We start from the raw sequence: 18,518 nt of genomic DNA, 5'->3' as shown, positions 1-18,518 counted from the left end.
GAGGGGACCAATTAGTGGCAACGTGTCTTTTACTATAATGATTTTTGAAAACAAGCATCCACTGAAGTTTTCTATCACTCACTTCAGCAGGGCTTTCCTCACCTCGCTCTACTCAGCTAAAAGCTTTCCCCTTCCACTTCACATTCCGTGTCTAGACAGGGTTAGCTCCTACCCAGAGCTAAAGGACACTTAAATAATGTATTTGCAGGTACAGAAGTGTATCCCCTCCTATCAATCCTTCTCCATCAATCAGGTGAGTCTCTAACTGAACAGATGGGACTCTCACCAAGCTCTGATGACAAACAGGTATTGTGGAGTTGAGAATGAAAATTGATTCCATGCACAATGACCTTCCTCTGAAAACGCTTACATGGCCAAAGTCTGCACTCCATCACACCAGAAGAGAAGCCTCTCTTCTATTACCATGTCACCCGCTACTGAACAGGAGCTTACAGGAAAGGTAACTGTCAGACAGCAAAGTCCTCTGCATATTTCCAGGACTTTTAAAATGCAGTTTCTCTCCCTTTCTGTTTCTAAGGAAGTTAGAGACGCCTATTCCCTGCCCTACTGGAAAGACGGCACCCCTGGGCCCACCATCGCAGTGATCTAGAGAGATATGGAGTGTCCAAAGCATGCTTGAAGTGCCTCGCCGTGACATACAAGGTCTTAGCTTTACTACAAGAGCTCTAGAAGAACTCCTTGAGGAGGTAGAACTGTGCTGTTTCTCCGGGGAGTGAGCACATCACCAGAGCTTAGAATTGTGTTTCCTGACTTCACACCCAGAGCTGTCTTGTCTTGCCCCTTTGTGCCTCTCCCCTTCGGGGAAACGCTACACACTGCTGCTGTGTTTGCTGTGTGTGCTGCAGCATATACGTAAATTCTATAATCTTCGAACTAGACTGTTCTTCTTTACTTCGATCGCAAACACGCTCTAACCACACCACCTCCAAGGAAATTTGTCACTGACTAGAGAGAAAACAGTTTACAAACAAAAATATCCCTTCGCAGTTCCACCAGCAATTAAAGTAATTTTTCTCCAGCAACATTTAGTCAACAACTAAGCCATACTGCTCTGCTTTTGAAGCATACTTTTGATTAAATAAAACCCTAAATGGTATCCAGGCAGTCCTCAAAGAAGAATTTCTAACGTTAGCTGAATATAACACCTAAGCGCGGATCCTTTCTCAGCCTACAAAAGTAATTAATTCACCACCTGGCTGAGTGCCTCAAAAGGATTAAATATAAAACATGGAAACTGCTTTCGGTTCGGGGCAGTGTGACTAGGTCGCGGGAGAACTTAGCACAGGGCTAAGACAGTGAAAGGCTGCGCACTGCAGAGGTCAGGGCGTGACAGCCCCAGGCTGCTCTCAGCGTCCGGACAGCAGCGCTTATGTGGAGCCCTAAAGCAGCAGCTCAGCTTCTCCTTCTCAGAGAGGACTGGGAGACTTGGGCTTACCCTGGATCTCGGTGCTCATCAGCCACCAACAGCATCATTCCCAGAAAGGCAAAGACATTGCAGGATTTTCTCCCAAAATAAAAATAACAGGAACACAGGTACATGGCCTAGCTAGGTTCCTCTAGAGTTTCACATTTTCTTCTCTGGAAAGGAGGATTTAAAATCTTTCTTTACAGGGCAGGCTCGGATCCTCACCTCTTTCCTGTTACTTGGGGACACGGTGGAAAGGAATCAGTGGTCAGACGTCAGGGTTGGACTTCCTGGACTCGAATCCGCAGATCACTTCCTCACTTTATGACCTCAGTCACTATAAAAAGAAATAAAAGTGGTATAAATTTACAAAATAAAATATGGCTTACAATAAACCTAGCACAGTGTCCAGTGCATAATACGCATCCAATACACTTTCACATTGGTTTTATATTTTCAGGAATCTAGCACAGCACTAACCAACTTTAATTGTTGTGCCTGTGGCTCACCTGGAACAATACAGATGGGAAAACACAAATGGCCAATGGCCCTGTTGAGTGACCAGAGTGCCATACAACTGGACAGTGGTTTGCAAAAAGAAAGGACGGAAAGGACTTCTCAGTCCTGCACTTCAGGACTCTGGCTTCTGATTTGCACCAGTGACTTGGCTGACAATTTATCACGTTTAAAGACAACTTCAAATTATCTAGCCCAGAATGACATCTAAAAGTCCCTGAATCATCCTTTCTCAGTTTCCCACTAAAATATCTGTGAAAAATAACATTATCACAAGATCAAAAGCCAAAAACCCATAATCAATGGCTTGGAAATTTCAGGTGACCTCACACTATTGATGACTTAGGAAGCCTCTACATTCACGTTGCCCAGTCAATGCCAGTCTGAAATGGATTCTTCTTTATTTGATTAGTATTTACTAATACTAATTGACCACCTACAATGCAATTGGCACTGTTCTAGGAACTTGGGATCTACTGGTGAACAAAGCAAAATCTATTTGTTGTCTTTACAGAATATAGCAACAGTGTCATAATAAGTAAAATAAATTAAAAGCATGGTGCTTACATAGTTTTAAGCCCTGAGGAAGAAAATAGGGGAGATAAAGGAACGCTGGAAAAGGTCAACAGTGGAGAATGTACAGCACTCATGCCACAGGGGCTCTTTGTGCCATCTAAAGCTCTCAAAGATTCGCCATCCCCAGGCAAGGGGATGAGGCACTCAGCCCAGGGATCAGGGGACACTGATCAGGGGACATCGCGGCAGTGAGAAAGTGGGTTCAGGGCAAGGCTCAGGGACAGCCTGAAAGAAAAGGAGTCACTTATGCCAATGCCTCAGGGAGAAATACTCCAGGTACAGGAAGCGGCTAGAAGAGCAATTCCACAGTGGGGAGACAGAAGGACTAGATAGATTCCCTCCCTCCCCACTTAGCCCTAAGCAAAAACAAAAGCCAAAACAAGAAACAGAGCGAGGTTTTCTCTGCTTGCACACTGAACGCCTCCTGCTCAGGCTGGGCAAGCGGGCAGGCCTGGGTGACGGGGCAGCTTGGATGTGACCTTTCATGCACCTTGGGGCTGTGTTAAACGAGCAGGCCCGCCTGCCCACTTCCTCTCTGCACCAGTTCAGGAAGCCCCTTCATCAGAATGGCCACCAGCAGGGCCACACCAGAAGCCAAACCATTCTTGAACCCTGAGCCTCCAACACTGGAGCTAAGCAAACTTTCTCTCTGCATAAGTTAGTTGATGCAAATGTTTTATTGCAGCCACAGACAACAAGAGGAAAACCATACAGGCTGAATAACGGAGTCAAAGCCAGAATTCAAGAAAAGCCAAACTGAGTAAGACGATGTTAAAGAGAATAAATGTAAAGTGATGCAGTTGAGTTTTTAAAGGAAATACTTAACTACAGTACAAAGGCATCACTTAATGACAAAGGAGCTGAAGACACTTGGGTATTGCGGCAGATGTTTTAACCTGGGCATGGATACCAACATGGCTCTGATGTTAAAGTGCAAAAGGACTAAGAAAGACCCAAATTGGGAGAGGGACAATGTGTGGAGAAATCCTGGAGTGCATCTGTCTGTCTGTCCCATACTGCCCCACCCGGTGTGCCCAGATGAACCCTGCCTCGGAAGACTGGCTGCCTGGAATCTGAAAAGCTTGATGAGTCTGAAACCCAGAGAGCAGGGCCATGGAGACCCAGCAAGAAGATGGACCACCCTTCCTGTGAGCCAGGCTCCACCGTGGAGACCAGGAGGACGTCCATCACCACTGCCCGACACAAACATTCTCACCCATCCTCCAAAGTCCAATTAAACCAGCCCACTAAAATGCTTCCCTAATTGGAATTTAATTCTGCTTTCTCTTGTTCGCTCAGCACCTTCCTTAATCACAATGCTGAAACGCCTTGCAAAATTACTTCATATCCCTGTCTCCCCGCTAAACTGCGTCTGGAGACCGCGAGTTTCATCTTGCTTGTTTTGAATTCCTTCTAACAGACATGTCAGACCCCAGGAAGAGCCCACAGATGTTTATTTCAGTTTAACCCCAGTTTACTGCCAGAAAGCTGTGTGATATCTAGACATCAAGTTGGCTGTGGCCAAGACCTTTCACTTTCCATTCTCTTAAAAATAGTTTTGTGATGTGTACATCGGACCTAATCCAACTCTCAGTCAATGTCCTGTCCTTCTCTCTGGCTTGGCAGACTTCTCCTGGAAGGAAATACCACCCAGCTCTCTCCTGGAACAGCTCTCAGCCTCGCTCTTCCGTTCAGTAGGCGTGTGTGTGCGAGCATCTGTGCCTGTGCATGAGTATGAGTGTGTGTGTCTCCCTACGTTCAGATCAGCTTTAATTATTTTTACTAAAAACTGTAAACTACAAAATATAAACTCTAAGCTATTAACTAGTGGTCAACGGGATTTAGCTATGTCTAGTATTTTCAGAGTTATTTCATGGCTAATTAAAACTTCATCATATAAATCTTGCTAGATAATAGCAATAAGAATTGAAAGGCAAGCTGCTTTTAAATGGATATCCCAATTAACTGCAGGATTAGGAAGTGATGGAGTCAGAAGGATATTAGTGAGAGCTCTGAGTGTTCTGAAAGATGTTCCAGTTTAGCAAATAATGGGGAGGTTTTAATAGATAAGGTATAACTGAATGAAGCTAATTAATAACCAATCTCAAGGAAAGTCATGTGTGTAATATGATTCAGGCTTTTCAACAAATATTTTCTTAGTGCCAGAAAATCCAGTTCACATCACATTGTGTGTCTCCTTCATTTTTTCAGGTTTATTTGTGGTTTACTGATGCATATCCTTAATTAGGTATTTCAGCAAAATCAGTGGACAGTAAAATAATATTCTTTTCTAAGCAACTTATTTTCTCAATTCCAAGTGATGCTTTTGTTCCAGTACTTTAGGAATATTATTCTCTTTTGTCTTCTGCCATCTAATACCAGACAGTTAGTGTCAGTTTAATTCACATTTTCTTGCCAGAGTCACTTTTCTCTCTAAGTTGTAGCATTTTCTTTTTATAGTTGCTACTTTCCATTCTCACTCTGCATGCCTAAATATAAATACCCTCGGTTATTGCACAAATGTACTTCTAATCTCAAAGCTGAACTCCATCCTGTCTAGCTAAATCAATAGTCCTCAACTCTACTGTTAGTATCCGAACAGCCTGAACAGTTTTCTCCAATTCTCATCAACTGCCTCTTCAAATCCAGCCCCGGGGTTTCCTGGATAACTGTTTGCTGTACATCAGAACACTCCATTCTGGTTTCTCTTGCTCTTTGCTGTTCTCTCATGCCCTGGATTATTTCTCTCTTTTTTAAATTTTACTTTAAAGAGAATAAATCCAAACAGAATAAAGTCAATCAAAACAAAACAGTGAAAGTCATATAGGACTTCAAAACAGGATAACAGGAAATCAACAATGGTTATCCTAATGTCTTTTATTAGCCTCAAAACTGCTGCCCATAGAATCACACATAATAAAATCAAATAAAACAGAACAAAACAAAGCCAATCAGAACAGAACATTGAATAAAACAAAACAGTAAAATAAAGCAAAATAATGAGAACAATATTGGATTTCAAAAATAAGACAAAAGGAAATCCCCATAGTTGCTATATTGCATATTGTTACCTTCTTTTTTATTTTAAAAAGAAAACACAAGATAAAAACAAGAGACATACAAACAACTACAAAAAAAAAAAAAAAAACCCACAAGGACAATATAGGCTTTCAAAACAAGATGATAGGAATTTAACAATAGCTGTTATATTACATATTGTTATCTTCAAAAGATTTGCTTAAATTACCAGATGCAGACTTGCAAAATTGATCTAATCACGATTATTAACTGTTCCTTTTTAAGAACAGTTTTAATAGAATTAGTAGTATAATCATCTTAGCTATTTGATGTATAAACAAATTTATATTTTTCCTTTCCCTTCCTTTTCTCCTTTCCCGTCTATTCTCTTAATAGATGCTTATGCTACCAGCTTCAGCCCTGCAAAGTCAGTCAAACAATAAAAGTGTTAACTTGTTTTCATGCCTCAGCTACTGTCAATTCAGCCTGTGTTCCTCCAAATCAGCTGGTTGCTTGGGCCAGCCGGAGGGTTTCTTGCCTCCCAGCCCACACGCCAGTTGGCTCACAGAAAGTGCAGATTGACTGCATGCTTCTCTTCCCAGGCCTGCATGGCTCACTATTTGTCTCTTTAATACAGAGCTCTGAGTAAAGTTTCAATGGTGTCTTCCAGTACTTTAAGTCTCTCTTCAATCTGTACTTAGAGTCTTGATGTGTTTTCACAGTTTGGGATTTTTTTGTGTGTTTTGTTTTGTTCTGTTTTGTTTTTTGAGATAGGGTCTCACTCACTGTGTAGGTCAGGCTGGCCTCAAGTTTGTGATGATCCTCCTGCCTCTGCCTCCTGAGTGCTGGGATTACAGGCCTGCACCACCACACCTGGTTTATGCTTTGAGATCGTGGGACCCTTTTCAGTAGGAAGTAGTCTCCACGTCCCTCTGTCTAAACTACCCACTAGTAGTATGGTAGAAACCCATTTGCATGACCCTCAGGAAAACCAGTTCAGAGCTTCTGCTCTGCAGTGAGAACCAATGCACAGCTTTCCCCAGTCCTGCCCTGCAGCTAATCCCAGTCCTCTCGACCCTTCAAGCAGCTTCAGCCAGCGTCCAGGGCAACACTCTGCAGCCTCCCACCACAAGGGAGATCCATCCAGCCCCAGTTTCCGGTGCTTCCCGGCTTAGTACTCTACCTTCCTGCCCCAGCAGATGCAAACATCTGGAAGAGCCCAGCCAAGTGCCCTGCAGTGCTTCACAGCTAGGATCTCCCAGTCATGGTCATGTGTGTCTCATGGTCCACATGGCACAGCCCTCTTGGTCCCACGCTCCCTGTCATTTCTCTGTGCTTGTAGCTGGGTGTGGGGAACGTGGTGCTCACATCTGTCTTGTCCCACTGCAGTCTCCACCCTCACTCTCCCAGCAGCAATCCAGCCTGGCTCACTGGAAATCTTCCCTTGCTGTACTAGCCCAGCTGTATGTGAGCCCACTGTCGGGAAACTTCCTCAGAGAGTAGAAATCACTCTGCTCCTGTCACTGGATTCCCAACCCAGTTAAGTACCTGACAAACGGTGCACATTGTCCTCTACTGATGGCATCACTACACATAATGAGGGGGTGCTTCCCAGCTGTTTAAATTCACTGCAACATCAAGAGAGGGGAACACGCTCTCCACATTGCACGAGACCTGGAGAATCAAACTGGTCCTTGCCACTGAGTAAATTAAAGTAGGCACCTGGAAGCCTTGCATCCTCCTTTACATTTTTACCCAGTGAAACGACCCTTACATGAAAAATGTGTCCCCGAAGTGAGACTGTACAATAGATGGATGAAGTTCCTTGAACGAGGAGAATGAATATTTGCCTTTGAGCTATATCTGTGTTGTGAAAATATGACTTACTTCAGTTCTGTGTTCATGCAGCTTGAAGAAGGCTGGTGGAATGGGACTATATGACACAGCACGTATTCAAGGAAACAGAGCAAGCTGGTAACCCACAGCAACTACCAAGCTCTCCAACAGCATGTCCATGGATAATTAAGAATTTAGGCATCATGCTTCTGATATTACTTTTCCAAAATATCTAATGGATTTTTTTTTGTATGAGGAGATGAAAGAAAGGAAAAGGTGTTTATGGAGAACACAGGAACCAAACTGACTAAAGCTCTAGTGCAAAACGCCTCTTTGGCTGTCAGCATCACTTAGGGGCATCCCCGGACGTGTCTGCAAAGCAGAAATGCTAATATTTACCATCTCTTCCTCTGATAAACATACTCTGAACAACTAGGATTAAGATGCAACATAAATACAGTGGAGCACTATTTTTGCTAACATCTTTCAAAGCCTCCTAAAATTTTTAATCCATTTGAACATAATTGCTTAATTACATGAAAAGACACGAACACCTGCCGAAAATCAGATTTCACACCCTACGGGAGAATTCACAGAGCGCTGTATCAAGAATTTACAGAGGGAATAAATGGGGCCCATAAATGGGAGCCTGAGGTCAGGTTTATCTCGATCTAAAGCTTTTTCCAACTCTAAGGAAAATTTAGCCTTGTTTTATGAGATGAAAAAGTCATAAAACATACAGCTCTTACACAACTCAGTGACTCAAACTGCTATTTCTCTCAGCAGTTATCCTATGGGCTACAGGAATCCAACGAATTCAGGGGGTGCCCCGGGCCACCGTAAAATGCCAGCGCTGAGCTGGACACTGTCAGATGCAGGGTCACGTTATGAGCAGTAGGCCTCTCTCTCCCTGTTACCCATCACTGGGTGTGTAGTGGACTTGGGATGAACAGATGGAGAGGTTCACATTTACTTTCTTCTTTTTTCTTTATCTTTTATTCTTTTTTATCTTTATCTTTCTCCTCTTTCAATCATGATCCATTTATTTTTCAGATGAATCTCAGGTATCCCCTAATCATGAGTGACTCTTGTTTGCCACACTCTTCGGTCCTTTCCCAAACCCCATCTTCTTCAATGTCTCTGCAATGCAAAAGGGTCTCTTCTAAAACACCTCAAGCATCTGGCCAGAAAGAAATCGGAACTCGCCAGCTCCGGCTCTGAGGTCCTGCGAGGGCTGTTTTCCCTTTCACAGCACCCTGAAGACTGCTCACTCTGTCTCCTCGGACGTCCTCTCTATGACTCATCTTTGGCAGAGATCTCCTAAAGCTAAAGGTTTACCCCGCTCGCTCTCAGGTCTTTACACCTTATCTTTTGGGTTTTGGAATAACTGCACATACGTTATGAGCTATCTTACAGATGGTGCCCAAATTCTCAACAAGAACCTCATTTGTGCTTCTTATACACCTTATAAACATAGTTAGAGAGCCACTTGGTACAGTGTTTTTAATGCACCTCAGTTTTGACTGGCCTGTACCCTGAAGTCAGCTGTGGAATTTTCCATCAGTGATATTAAGTTAGTGCTCAAAAAAGTTTCAAATTTTGGAGCATTTGAGACTTGTGAATTAAGGATCTTCAACCTATGTCGCTTAAATTTTTGGCCTTGAGAAAACTTCTAGAGGTAGAGGGATGTTTTAGGGACACCAGAGCTCTTGTGCACCCCTCATCCAGTGCCCACAACCTTGCAGCTCATGTGTATAACCAGGCCCTGAGCACCGCAGCACGCTGCCCACCCCGGCCTCCAGGGCCCTTTCCCAGGCCAGGGCAACGCAGGACCTGTCATTGCATTCTGTGGCCCTGCAATTCACCATGCTCCGCAGTCTTTTCTTATCTCTCATGGTTTCCATGCTTTTAAAAATCCCTAGCAATTTCTCTATGTGTGTGGAAGCCCTCAAGGTTGGCTTCATGTTTTCTCATGATCCAACTGAGGAGGGGCGTTCATTGCAAGGTTCCCATGAAGCAGGCTTGGACCGTCCAGTGCCTCGTGGCGATGGTGACCAAGGCGCAGGGTACACCTCTGCCTTATTTGGGGTGATGTGATCCTGCCTGCTTGTTTAAGGTGTTTTCTGCCAGTTTCTCCACTTTAAAGTTACTATTTCCACTTGCTAATTAACAAATACCTCAAGGGAGATCATTTAAAACTGTGCAAATATTTGTTCCTCACCACACTTTTGCCCAAACAGGCTTCGGCACCCATGGCTGGACCCCACCTGCTATGATTATTACCACAGCGTTGGCCCACAGTCTGTGTTCTGTAGATCTCACTTACTTAACATCTATTTGTTGGATTTCTGTTAAAGAAGTATTATTTCTTCTCCTCCCTTTATTCAAATATTTAAATCACTGCACACCATGACATGGGTATTTCGCCTGATGCGTTATAAGCTGCCAAGCTTGTCGTTCACCTCACTGCCCAGACTGTCTCAGCTCTGGCCTTTCACCCTGGACCTCCTCCAAGCTCTCCCTGCCCACAGCAGCCTCGGGGTCTTTCTCCCGGTGCATCACCCCCATGCCTGCCGCTCACCACCCTCTTCCACTCAGAACAAGGCTGAAGTTGCATGGGACCATGCAGGTGCAGGTCTAAAGACTGGCAAACTTCATCCCCTCTGCACCTTTAGCTCCCTCCATGCGCACACTCACTAGCACACTCACAGGCTGTGGAGGCTACACAGGTGTGGGGGTAAGAGCGAGAGGGCAGGGTGAGCGCTGTCCTATCCCGACACTTGTCCATCCCCGAGTCCAGCTCCAGGACAACACCTCAGGGCTCATTCTCAATTTCCCCCACGCCTCTCCTAGGACTTCTTTCCCTTAGAAAAGCAAGAAATGATCTATGATGTATCTATCTATTCACCCCACCCCAAAGTACACTGCAGATGGTGTCATAATCACTGGCCTGTCCTCTGAAAGAAACAAGCTTAGTAACTAGAGGGCAGCCCTTGTGCAGCGCTCTTTGTGTTTAATGTCACAGTATGGAGCCAAAATACTGCTTCCCAGCGTCTCTTAGCTTGGTTTTATCTTCCCTTCTCCTCCTTGTGGCTGTGTTATTTATTTGTAGCACAGTTGAGTTCATAGGTTTTGACAATTTTTTTCTACACTGGGAAGCATATTTCTCCAAGAAAATTTAAGATTTCATGAAAACGTGCCTATTCTAAGAATTTCTTCCCCATGGAGATGCTTAGTTTATTTGAAACATCAAGAAAGACTCCAGTTCTTTCCATGAATGGCCATGTCACATGCATCCCCTGGGATAGTGGGTGTCCAGCAGTGCCCCTGCAGGAGCGAACATGGGGATAACGCAGAGGCTCATTTTCTTAAAGAAGGAGTTGTTCCCTGCAAACACACTCCCTGCCATGCAGAGTGAATGGAGAAGAGGGGAGGGGAGGGGGAGGGGAAGAAGAGGGGAGGGGAGGAAAGGGGAGGGGAGAGGGGAGAGAGTCCAAATTCTAATTTCCTTCCCCATTGCATCTCCACCAGGACAAAACAGCCGAGGTTCTCCCCTAAGCTCTTGGATAGGGCTCAGTTTGGACAAAGGGCTTCTGTAGAAGCAATTAAGTCAGAACCTGATGCGGGGTGGACCCCACCCAAAACACTTGGTGTCCCTCAGGGAAAGGAGGACTTGAAACAGACGCGCGCTGCAGGGTCTCTGTGAAGGCCCAGGAAGAAGGTGGCCGTGCTCCAGGGGGTGGGCGCTGGGCCGTCTCCCCATCTCCTTCCATCCTAGCCCGCCACCCTCCAAGGATCCACCCCATTACACCTGCCTGCAGAGCTGGGCCCGGGACTGGTGACCACTGGGCTTCTGCTATTTCAGCAGCCCCGGGATGCTAAGGCGCCCCGCCTAGAATCCCACTACCCCACCCCGGACCTTTCAGCTCCACGCTCTCAGCATTTCCCGAGGAGAGAAGGAAATCCTTTCACTTATGCACGTTATCAGTCGCACACTTCCACTTGCCTTCCTCTAACACCAGTGGGTAATCCTACCTCCCAAAGGCAGATGCCATAAAGGGAAAACCTCTACAACTTTCAAGCTTGACAAGTGTCGAGAAAAGAAGAGTACAAAAGACAAGCCACGTGGAGCCCTGCTCTCACCCGGCGCGGATGCAGGCGACCACACTGGCTGTGCCCTGTCATTACCCGAGCCGTTGCCCATCTTTGTGGTCTGCAGCAGCGGCCTGGGAGCTTTTCACCCTCAGTGGCGAAGTGAGCTCGGGATAAAAGGAAATGTTTGATCTCCTTTTAGCTAAAAACCTTCCCTTCCTAAACCCCTTTAACATCCCAGAAGGACCTGCCTTCCTCGGAAGAAGTGGGAGTCTGACATTCTTGGGCATTCAGACTTTACAGTCTGCACAGGGATTTTTTGGCCAGTGCCTGGGGGAGCTCCAGCATGTCCTGCTGTGGCTTGGGTTCGAGGATGACAGCGCTTCAGCCTCGATCACATCTCATCTTCTTGCCTACACCTCAATCTTGCCCACAGGTGCTGAGTCCTCATCGTGGGTTAGGACACTTGTGGGTGACATGTGGCCACACATTGCTTTCTTTGTTCCCCAGTTGTGAGGGTTTGCCAGCACCATTGGGACAAAACAAAATGACCTTTACCAAGAAGAAAGCAGTAAGGAGAATCTGAAATTCTCCAGGTCTGGCAAATGTATCTTGGTGTATTGTTCGTCAGAAACACAGGGAATAGGGCTCCTGCTCTTGGAAAACCGGTTCCTGTGCGAGGTATCGTGACTGTGAGCGATGACGCTTATCGGGGACCTGGCCAAGATCCCCACCTGCCTGTATGAGGGGTACGGAGAAGGATTAAGTGAGACACAGAGGCAAATTTAGTAACGCAGATGGGGGCTGCGAGGTCAGCGCCGCAGGACAGGCAGAGACCCAGATCCTCCAAACCAGCCGCTCTGTATGGGGAGTGGACAGTGCAGGGGGTGTGTGCGGGAGAGCAGAGGGCCCAGAAGTCAGTGACACTGCAGACACCAAATAATCCCGGGTGACTGAAGAGGGCGGAGATGATCTTACACTAAGCAGGACCCTGCTCCAGGCTTCTTTTTCATCTCTGTGTCTCAGTGTGGTCTCAGTGGGCGGAAGAGGACGGTCCATCCCAAGCGCTAATGGAAGGCTCAGAAGGGCGATCCTGTACCTCCAGACCCCCTCTGTCCCTCAGGGAAGAGTGCAGAATCAGATCCCCAATAAATGCAGGAGGACAAGGTCCCACCCTGAAAGGCCACTCATGTTTGCTGGAGGCAGACAGGGTGACAGAAAGGAGCTTGAATGTGATGAGACTCCGTCCCAGAAAACCAACCACCTGGTGACTAACATGAAGAAAGATGCAGACTTGGTTTGTGGAAATCTTCCCACACTCAAAACAACCAAATAAATCCACGTGACGCAAAAAGAAGAAAGTGGACAGAGGTGCAGTTTTCAAATAGCACTGGGAGCCAAGCGAGGGCGGGAGGACCGGCCTGCCTCACCTGCCGGGATCTTGGCAAAGACAGAAGTGAGGGGAGGCAGGAAAATGTGGGGTCCCAATGTCACAAGCAACTGAGCTAGTTAGAAATATTATAGGCAGTCAGACAGGGCTGGGCCCTCGAGGAAGCCGACACAGAGGACCAAAGTTCTGGTGACCTGGAAGGAAACAGACATCTCTTGCTGTGGGCTAGAGTTCATGATAGAAGGAAAAACAAATGCAACCACATCCCAAGTACAAACATTAGGGACTAGGTATGGATCACCTTGAGAAGCCAGGAGTCACCATCCCAACCCTCTACAGGAAGAGTCACTGATCCACAAGAACGCTCCCGTGCTATGTGACTCGCTTCCCCATTGGTCCCTGATTTGGTCAGTTTACCTGAACAATTAATCTTACTGGGGACCACAGCTCTGTCCCACCTCATGCCCATCTGCTTTGTGAGTTCCCATTTTTCTCCATCTTAGACTCATCTCAATTAGAGATGAGTCATCTCATCTTAGACTCATCTCATGGTTTTGCTCTATAAAAATCCCTAGAAAAGATAGAATCTTTGGCAACCCACTCAGGGCCCCTTCTGCTCTCTCTCAGACAGAAGCTTTCTTTCTCTCAATAAATATTTCTTTTCTTAACCCCCACTGTTCCTAAAATTCATTCTTCGATTTTAGAGAATGTGAATTCCTACAAGCCAGCTGGCAGGTCAGGAGTTTCGCTCCTCTATGTCACCAGTAGAAAAGAACTGGAAGCATAGGACCTGGATCCAGTCCTAGAGTCCATTGGGCAGCCTCCCTGGGGAGCCCTGGGCTGGTTCACCGGTGTGCTGCTCACTCAGGAGGGTTAGGGGTCGTCACCCACACTTGCTGCAGCACACGAGAGAGAATCTCTCCAACGCAAACTGGGAAACACTGAAAAATACACACTGAGTTGTGTAAAGGAAATAGACAAATACAGAGAATGACAAAAGCTATATATACTCTATGTTTTGAGAGATAAAAAATATTCAGAATTCATGTTTTACTGAGTAATGATTTTATGTGAAGGACCTGGTGAACTTTAAAGAGAACTGATGAATGGGTACAGAAAGTATGGTATATATCCAAAACAGACTACAACTCAGCCCTGAAAAAGAACAAAATGCTGCTACAAATGGCAGTGTGGATGAAGCAGGAGACCTTGATGCTAACCCAGATAGGCCAGACACGGAGAGACCAGTGCAGGCAACTGCTGGGGCATACCTGGGTCTAGAATGGATCTCACCGGGGACAGAGGTCAGTGGTGAAGAGCTGCAGACAGTGGGGAGGAGAGGAAGGGACAGGTGTCACTGGGGCAGAGGCGCGATGAGCAGAAGCGTCCGTATGCCATGCACTGGAGGGTGAGCACGGAGGACCGCCATGTGCAGGGTGCATCAGGAGACAAGGGCCAGCTCAGGGGTAGCACACTGGCCCAGCAGGAGACAGCCCGGGTTCGGTTCAGTCCCAGGACCAAACAAAGGAAGGGGGAGTGGACAATGCTTTCACCGTAATGCAACGATGACTGCTTGAAGAGACAGACACACTCGACCTGCTTTAAACTTGATACAACATCCTCAGGTGCCAGAAGCCAACAAAACACTGCATAAGCAAGGGCAGTGATTATGCTGTTGTGAATCAGTTAAAAATAAACGTAGGCAGGCCTGGTAGTGCACAGCGGTCACCCCAGCACTGGAGAGGCCACAGTAGAGAGGGTCACCGTGAGTTCACGAGTTCAAGGACACCTGAACCACAGGGAGACCCCGTCTCACAGAAACAAAACATCTTAAAATGTGACTTTGTCAAAGGTCTTTCATTCAATCAGAAATTCCCCGAAGCTATTTTAAACCTCTGAGCTGCTCAGGAACAGATATCTGCAGACTCCTCTATGTTTCCATGTCAGCTCCAGTACCTTACTCAGCTCCCGTGTGTGCTTTGGAAGGTTTGTCACCGACAGAGGTCTGTGACCTTCAAGAGTGACCCCTCCACAGGGCCGCCATTCCTCGTGAAGAAGGGGTGCTCAATTGTGCTAAACCTTTCTTTTCTTTTTTTTTGGTGCCGGGGATTGAACTCACGACCTCATGCTTGCCAAGCAGGCACGCACTTAGGTCACTAAGCTGAACCCCGGGCCCAAGCAGCTGAACTTTTTGCCACTAGAACCTAATTAGAAAGCCTACACCTAATGTTATCATTTTGAACTTTAAAATTAGCATGAGTCAAAAAAAACTTAAAGAATTTTACAGCTCTGATTCTGATATTAATTCAGGATCTATCTGAGCCTTTAGGAAAAGATTTAGGACTTCACTACCAAAGTGTACTATTTGTGAGCATAAAAAGTACAGAAATACATTGATGTTAAGCTTTCATAAACACAGACTAAATTAGCAGTTTGACTGAGCGTCTACCGCAGGTCCCAAATCTGGAGCTGCAAAGAAGACCCTCCCTTCAAATCATCCAAAATCCAGGAGCCCGGCAATAAATCATTGTATTGTCATGCAGGAAAACAATGGGAGAAGTCTGTGTAAGGGAATGTGTGGGCCAGAAGCTTCTGAGGAGATGGGTTTTTGATCTGGACTGGGAAGGCTGACAAGACAGCTGGAGAGGGAGAGTCCTCTCACAAAGAGGACAAGTAATTAAGTCTTTCAAATACAAAGAGACATGTAGAGATACAGGAAAAGCAATAAACGCACTTGTGCTAGGCCGTACTTTTGACACCAATCCAGAGCTAGTGGCCGGAGCCCGAGTTCTCATAAAGCTCATGAGGCAGTAATACGGATATGAATTTAATTACGTACATCTGCGTGTCTGAAACTGCATACCCTAGCCATGAAGATCTCCTGTGCTCAAGCAAGCCTGAGAAATGCTGGAAACCCAGGCAGCAGGCACAGCACTCCACGTCTGTTTGACCCCACCCCAGCGATTTCTCTGCAGTTTGGGGGACCAGGCCCATTTTGAGGTGCTGATTAATCTAAGACATTGGAGTCTTTGGCTCCTCATGACTGGCCACGGAGCTCTGCACACCTGGCCTTCCCGTGGGCACAGTTATGGGTAGAGCCAGGCCTCAGCACCCCTCAGGCTGGAAGCCCTGACTCCCCTCCTGGAAGACGATAGCCAGGGGTGGGGGCCACCTGAATGCTGCAGGCCCCAAGCAGCAGCCTCAGGATCCTCAGGAGTGCTCATGGCAGAAGGGGACCTGCGTGCCCACAGCAGCACAATTCTAGCCTGCATGTCCATCAGGAGGTGAACGGGGAGAGAAAATGTGCTGCTCACACACCGTGGAGCAGCACTCTGGGATCCAAAGGACAGATGTGAGTCCTCGGGAGATGCACCCTGAGGCCACCATGTGCCATGCAATGAATCATACACACAAGCTTAAACATCGCACGCTTTCTCTTACATGAGAAACCCGAGGTACAGAACAGTGAGAGAGCAAACTACAAGACAGATCATAGGACACTGGGAGACAGAAGCTTTGGCAAAAGGAAACCAGACCAAGCGCTGGAGGGCGGGGAGGTGAAATGAAGGTGTGTCCTGTGTGTGTGCCAGCTGCCCACGGCACTGTGATTGCTGGGCACTGCAAACTCGGGCTAATCGACGTGTGAATTCTTAAGAAGGGAAAGGACTCGAGTCCTCAATGGTGTGAGTGGCCTCAGCCTGGCCCTGATGTGGAGGATCCCAGAGAGGGATCCCCATTCGCAGGAGCATCCCTCACTGGGGACCAGCACCAGTGAGGGGGAGCACAGACCAGGAGAGAGGAGCAGGGTCCTCCAGAGCAGGTGTCCTGTGGGCAGGCCCCGTGGTCAGTCTGCAACCGCATTTTGGTCTAGTGTTACTCTGCTAAGCACTTTATGGGCTGCCTCCAAGAAAGTCGTAACATTCTGAAAAGTAAAATAAATTCTAAAAGGAAGAAAATTAGCTGGCAAATTCATGTCATTCAAAATAAATCCAGGGAGGGACGGGGATTTAGCTCAGTGGCTCAAGAACTTGCCTGGTAAGCATGAGGTCATGAGTTCGATCCCCAGCACAATAAATAAACCCAGGGATGCTCTGCTTTGTTTTGTTTTGTGGTTTGGTTTGAGCAGTGGTTGCTATCATTGCTACCGTTTGGATGCTGGGATTCAGCTCATGCTTAACACATGCTAAGCACAAGCTCCACCGTTGAACAATCCACCCAACCCCCAATTTGTATGGTTTTGGGATTTGTGGTGAGCAACACAAACAGCCCTGAAAGGAAGCCTTTGAAAATGCAGCCAAACTCTTAAGGTCTAATAAATACAGTGAGCCCTGTAATTACCGTTCAGCACACCAGATCTTTAATGCTCAGGTACCTTCCCAACAGTTAAACTTCAGTTATTCCATAAATTCCATTTAGCTTGGGTTTTGTTCCCTTTTTACAAGATGGTATGAAATTATAACTGATGATATAGTTCCTTGCTGGAGAATCCCACAGCCGATGACTTTTGTGTCTCTACCTGCTAATTCTTTCAATGTGCCTTGGCAGGAGCAACCCCAGCCCATAAAACAAAACACTACACCATCCTCCTGCTTTCTAAAGACCAGGAATTGGAGAGGGACAGCTTGAGAAAGGAACCCATGTCAAAATGGTTTAATTTCCAGGAATAAAATTTGATCATTTAAAACATTTTTAAATACGCTTCCAAATTAACTGGATTTTTCAAGCCTACACTGACAGGGATGGAAACAGTCTCACTTACTTTATTTAGTGGAGTGGCAATGGATGTAACAGTGTCACTGCGTTCTTCATTTCAAACGAAGGCTCCTCTGTGCAGCAGAGGCTCTCCGCGCAGTTCTCCATCTAATGGCAATATTTTGACGATCTTCCTGCTGGCATCTTCGTTCTGACAGCCTCGAAGCTGTGCGGGTTTTCGGCTTCCAGAGCTATGCTGGAGAGGGGCTGGGTCCGTGCCAGCTGTCCTTCAGTCTCACATCAGCTCTCTTGGTGTCTTGTCAGTTGAAAGCTTTTGCACGGTTCTCGAGCCTGAATTCATTAGATAAGGGAAATGGGTCCTCTAAATCTCAGGCAGCCTGCACCGCCACAGACAGTCTCCACTGGAATCTCCTCCAAGGCTGAATTGGAAAATAGACCTCCCGGGCTTTCTCCAGCTTGTTATTTGATGAGACCCTTGTAAGAGCAGCTGCTGAAGCTGTGTGTGCCTCAATAAAAATGTGGGCTTTAAATTCCCTTCCCTTCATATTTTCCGTATAAAATCGAACACAACAGCTGCAATAGAAGGACAGAAAGGTCCTTTGAAGTTCAGGCTGCCAAGCCGATGATAAGCAACCAATTCATCACGGAGGCACTTCTTAATGAGGGGCAGAAGAAGGAAGTTCTATATTCTCCTGAAAGCATTCGCCAGCATCCTAAGACCAGTAAGAAGCAGGCGGCCAGGGTCCTACGTAGGCTGGGGTGTCCTTCTGAGAGTGGGGAGCAGCCTCATTCTCACGGCTATCAGTCATCTTTCATAATTTCTGCTCAATTTCTGTGATGGTAATTATAATAACTTCAACAAATATGAAACTTTTCCAAGGAGTATATATAAGATTTGTGTAAAGAGTGTATTTCATAAAGAAGGTTGTGCGAAGTTTGATAATGTTCTTC

At 46.3% G+C, this 18,518-nt stretch overlaps 1 protein-coding gene across 6 annotated transcripts in view; it reads right to left on the bottom strand.

Moving 5' to 3' along the window:
- LOC101787695 (endogenous retrovirus group K member 7 Gag polyprotein-like) overlaps window positions 1-18,273 on the bottom strand; it is a 98,491-nt gene extending 80,218 nt beyond the window's left edge. For all 6 annotated transcript variants that reach the window (XM_063244518.1, XM_063244514.1, XM_063244521.1 and 3 more), the window contains exons 1-2: window positions 17,614-18,273; window positions 1,652-1,763 (exon numbers count right to left, since the gene is read on the bottom strand). The gene's annotated coding sequence lies outside the window, so the exon portion shown is untranslated. The remainder of the gene's footprint in view (window positions 1-1,651; window positions 1,764-17,613) is intronic.
- Between the last annotated feature and the right edge of the window lie 245 nt (window positions 18,274-18,518).

This window comes from Cavia porcellus, unplaced genomic scaffold (genome assembly GCF_034190915.1).
Source record: "Cavia porcellus strain 051 isolate PalLab524CR breed Dunkin Hartley unplaced genomic scaffold, mCavPor4.1 scaffold_120, whole genome shotgun sequence".
In the NCBI taxonomy this organism is placed as follows: domain Eukaryota; kingdom Metazoa; phylum Chordata; class Mammalia; order Rodentia; family Caviidae; genus Cavia; species Cavia porcellus.
The sequence above is the reverse complement of the archived record's forward strand: the minus strand, read 5'-3'. Positions and strand labels throughout refer to the sequence as shown.